This window comes from Rousettus aegyptiacus, unplaced genomic scaffold (assembly GCF_014176215.1).
Source record: "Rousettus aegyptiacus isolate mRouAeg1 unplaced genomic scaffold, mRouAeg1.p scaffold_m13_p_2, whole genome shotgun sequence".
NCBI classification, from domain to species: Eukaryota; Metazoa; Chordata; class Mammalia; order Chiroptera; family Pteropodidae; genus Rousettus; species Rousettus aegyptiacus.
This window is the reverse complement of record NW_023416295.1, coordinates 167,519,206-167,524,406: the sequence shown is the minus strand read 5'-3', so window position 1 is coordinate 167,524,406 and position 5,201 is coordinate 167,519,206. Positions and strand designations below refer to the sequence as shown.

Genomic DNA, 5,201 nt, shown 5'->3' with positions numbered 1-5,201 from the left:
AGGACAAAGACTATTGTATTTGAAGGGCCTGACACAGTGCCTGTGGCACGACGAGCGCTCAAGATATAGTTGTTGAATGAAATAATGAGCGCATGAATAAATACATGTATATGTGTTTATGAGTTATGTTCGTGTATTCAAACTCATGTATATTCATGTAATAAGACTGTATGCAAATTTTAATGCATACTGTAAAATGGAAAACTTTAAAGAGCTACAAAGAAATATAAAAAGTATTTCTAGTGATTTCCACCCTCTAAAAAATATTACTATCTGTGTACTGGATATAAAATTATTTTTTAACTTCGGGGTGATTATGAATCACCAGGAAAGCTTTTTAAAAATGAATATTTTCACCCAGCCTTCCTCCTCTTTCTTCCCTCTAATCTTCGCTTTAGATTCTGATTTAATAGCTTGGATTAGGCAAGGCTTGGAAATTGCAATTTTAATAAGCCCTGGGAAATTATGTTGTATATATAGTTGGAACTACACTTTGTTAAACTTGTTGTAGAAGAAAGTGTTGATTTCATGGGGCGTAAGTCGCTCCAGGTCCAAATCTCTGGAGTGAGCCAGCCCTGTGTGCACGTACACGTACACACACACATACACCCTCCCCCTCCCCCTCCCCCTCTCCCTCTCTCTCTCTCTCCTTGGTACTCGAAGGGTCATATTCAAGGACCGACAACACACAGCAGAATCTAAGATCACCTACGGCATTGCCTTGGCCAGGCTGGGTACGGAAAACATCTCAGAACCGTGGACAGCTCCCGGGAGCCCACCAGCCATCCAAATAGGTCTCCTATGCATCATTCTCAGTTGCCTGCTGCCCCCTACCACTGGCGTGGAGAGAAGTACTTGACGTTTCTAAGATGCTGGAGCTAGGCCCCTGCTTCCCAAGGCCCCAGCAATGTCTGTACTGTGCCTGAAGGACCTCGCCGTGGCCTTTCACTCATAGTCACCCTTGTTTCTCCTCCAGTGCCTAGTTCTTGGAATGCTCAGGGCACTGACCCACAGTTCGCATCAACACCAACATGGCTACACATGACGTCATAAACTGGACCAGGAAACGTGGGGATGAGAGAACAGCACCCCAAGCGGGGTGCTCGACTGGAATGGCTGACTAAGGATACGGTGGCTAGACGATTCTACAGACACGTGATCAGATTCCTACTGTATGCCAGGCGCTGTGAACGAAGCAACGAGATGAAGTATCTTTTCCCCCCTCCTGAAAAACTTTTTCTTTTAAAAATAATTTTAGACTTACAGAAAAAAATAAGTTACAAAAATAGCAGAGAATCTTTACACTTCTAATGTTAACAACTTACTTAAGCACTGGGGGGTGGAGGAGAAAGGGCAGCAGGCGGAGGAGGCTGCGGCGGGGGGCGGGCTGCCGCGGGGGGAGGGACCCCTGGGTGCCTGCAGCCGCTCGCTCCGTCGCCAGTGGAAGTGGGCAACGGGGACCATGGATGCGCTCTGCTGAGGCTGAGGTGCCGGGAGGGACGACGAGAAGGTTGGGCGGCTCCTGGAGGGAGACCGGGCGCGAGGAGGCCGGCTGGCGGTGGCATTTGCGCCACCTCGGCCACCGCCACCACCCCGCGCTCTGTGCGTCGTCCCAGGCAGCCGAAGCTGGTGGCCTATCTCACCATGCTCAGGCACAGGGCGCTGGCTTGCTCACCCGCCTCTGCAACATCCAGAAGGCATGCGGAGACCCCGGGGCAAAGCCATCCCGCCTTACTGACGAAAACCTGGAATCTGCAGTGAAATTCGGTCAAGGAAATTCTGGAAAATCTGGCATTGTGCTACTTCACATTTGTAGATGTCATGGAATCTAAGGACCACGTTTGTGAATTGCTGAACACTACTGATGTCTGCCGAGTCTTCTCTGACACTACATAAACTTTGATTTAACAAAGAACTACGAAGACTTGATCTTAACGACACGAATGATACTGTTGTCTTGAATGGAGGCAATCACTGAATTTTACAACTACACTCGGGAAATGACCCATACAACAAGTGACCGAGAATACACACGGCTCAGTCAGATAATTGTGGATTACAAAACCCCTTTAAAGAAGATGAAGGAAAGATTCGTAGCCCCATAGAAAGTCTTTCAGATGCACTAATTTCTCTTCAGATGGTGTATCCTTGAAAGAATCTTCCACCTGACCAGTGGAGAAACACCCGATTATTGAGTCTCATCAGTGCACGCAGCATAGTGCTCACTCCTGCACAGTCTGACACCACGGCTCGTGAATATCTCTTTTTGGATTCAGTGAGCAATGGATTATCTTTGGCTTTATTTTGGGCTGTGGGATCCTAAATACTGATGCAACAGCACTGAACCTTCGGAAGCTAGCTCTCTGAAGTAGCTCTTGCCTTTCCCTCACTTTCGGGATGAAGTTTTCCGCATTCACAAAGCTGCAGAAGACTTGTTTGTAAACATGCAAGGCTGTAATAAGCATAAGTATATTAAGGACATAAGAGAATGCAAAAGACAGCTATGTCACATGCTGGTTCAACACACGGAGAAAGCCACAAGTTTCTAAGGTCCTTACTGAAAGAACTGGCTAGGATCCTATCTGATTAACCTGGCTTACTAGGTCCCAGGGCACTTCCTGATTTTAGAGTATTACCCTTTGCGTGTGATGAAATTATCTGGCTACTTCATCATGCAGATAACACACCAAAGAAGAGGGCGGATGACTTTACAGACAAGCACACTGATGAATTAACGTTTTACATGAAAGCGCTTAGAGCACATGAAGGAAATACGGACCCGTAACGCAGAGGTGTTGTGTGTGGTACCTTTCTGGCTTTGATGCTCTTGACCTCCATGAACTCATGCATAATCTTTCTATTTGCCCCAAAGATGAGTCCATCATCATGTCCTCTTCTGTTAACACTGTGACCCCCACTAAGTGCAGAGCAAGTTGAAAGCGGAGGTGTGTTTAATTTCAGAGGAATGTGAGTAGATAGGTTCAGGTTACAGCATACCCTAGTGTTGCTTAGTCTTGCAGATCACAGCTACCTTGCAAAGATGATGAATATGAAAATTTTTTTCATACAAAAATTATGGATTCCTCAGTGGAAACGTGGGTGGAAATAGCAGATCTCTCCATATTTTGTTTTTGTAGTCATGCTTTTGAGAAGATGTCTCAAAAGTGTTTGGAGTTTTCCTCTCAGTCGAGATAACTCAACTGCCATTTCCACTACTTTTCACTCATTTTATGAGTTGCACACATGAACTGTGTCCACAAGAGTCACATATTAGAGATCGCAGTCTTTTCTTATGTCATATGCTCCTGGATGACATGGTCAAACAAGCTTGAAATGTTATCAATGAGTATTGCATAGAACAGTGCACTCAGAGTAACTAGCTGTTTGTTGCCCAAGCATTGGGCCAAAACCATTAGTCAAGCAGTGAATAAGAAGTTAAAAAAAAAAAAAACTGGTAAGAAAGAAAAACCTGAAAAGGGAAAACCAGACTGGTAGTGACCGACCTTGATAAACTTCACACTGCACTTTCTGAATAAATTCTATAAATTATACACCACGCATGGTGACTTGGGAACGTGCCTTTACCCCATGAGAATATTAGACTTCTCATCCAGAGATCCACTTCACTAAGTCAACTGTTGGAAGGACTATAATCAAGCCACATAGGAAACTGCAAAACTCTCAAGAGCTTCTAACAAGTATAAGAACATATATGACTGCACTCCAGTAGATAGAAAACTGTGCAAATTCAATAATGTTCTTCTTCAAAAAACACAACATTTAGACAGCCACGGAGAGTCCACCATTGCAGGTCTATATACACATTGGTATTTGGAAACTTTGCTGAGACAAGTCAGTGATGGACATACAGCTCGTTTACCTGTGATGAAAGCATTTGTGAACTTACCTACAGAAAATGAATTAACACCCAATGCAGAGGACTACTCTGACACATCAGAAATGAGGTCATTATCAGAACTGCTAGGCCCATATGGTAGGATGTTGCTAAGTGGAAGCCTTATGTGGCATATTTCTTTGCCAGTTGCTGAACTTAAGAAACTTGTGGTGGAGAATGTTGATGTGCTAACACAAATGAGGACCGGCTTTGACAAACCAGACCAGATGGCTGCACTCTTTAAAAGATTATCATCTGTTGACAGTGTCTTGAAGAAGATGAGAATAATTGGTGTAATTTTATCCTTCCGCTCATTGGCATAAGAAGCACTTAGAGATGTCTTGTCCTGCCACGTTCCTCTTCCTATAAGTTCAGTTGAAGATTTTAAGGATCACGTTGCAAGGGAAACTGATATGAAGGCTGCCATGAATGTGTATGAGTTCTCGTCAGCTGCTGGGTTACCTTGCAAGATTGATCCTGCCAGAGTCACAGCTCTCTCCTCACAAAAATCAGAAAACGTTAAGTCCAGAAGAGGAATATAAAAGTGCCTGCCTCCTCACGGGCTTTGTGGTCGATTCTTTGCCAGCGCTGGCCAGCAATGTGGTGTCTCGGCACAGCCTTGGTTCAGAAGGCACCGCAGTGACACACGCTCCTTGGCCGAAGCCATCGACCAGGTCGCTGCAGCTTAGTTTACAATTCACAAAGGAAGCACTGAGGACCATCTTAAAGAAGTTTTGGTGCCTGTGTCCTGCAGTCGACTGCAAATGGGCCAGGAGACAGATAAAACAACAACAAGAAATAGAAAATCTGCTTATTTACTGATAGATGTGATTGTGTAGGAATCCCTGTTCCTGACAATGGATCTTTAGAAATCACGTTTTCCTTACGTCTTGCTGAGAAATGCATACCATGCTGTCTACACGCCAAGCATTATGTCTTCCACATGAAATATCTACCTACTGAAGACAAGCATGCATTTCTGTTGCCTTGGTTTTACCTATGAACTGGAGCTATTTTTACCTCCAGTTTTGTGCGTTATAAATTTCTTTCATACGGTTGTATTTTCTGGTCATTGGTTTCTTAATATGGTTGCACTATGATATACCTGGTTTATTTAGATTGCACATTCACCAAATTCACAGAAATTATTCCTATAATATTAGACTCTCATTTGCTTTAAAAAACACATCATCTCTATGTTTTTGATGTTTAATAATGAAAAAAAAAACCCCATTGCTTGTTTATCTCTGAAAAGGTACTATATTTAGTGATTATTTTAGATAGTGATATTATAGCATTCATCTGT

The 5,201-nt window shown here is 43.7% G+C and overlaps 1 pseudogene; it reads left to right on the top strand.

The window, feature by feature from the left end:
• Positions 1–1,466: 1,466 nt before the first annotated feature.
• Positions 1,467–4,842, top strand: LOC107519205 (annotated as a pseudogene).
• Positions 4,843–5,201: the final 359 nt, after the last annotated feature.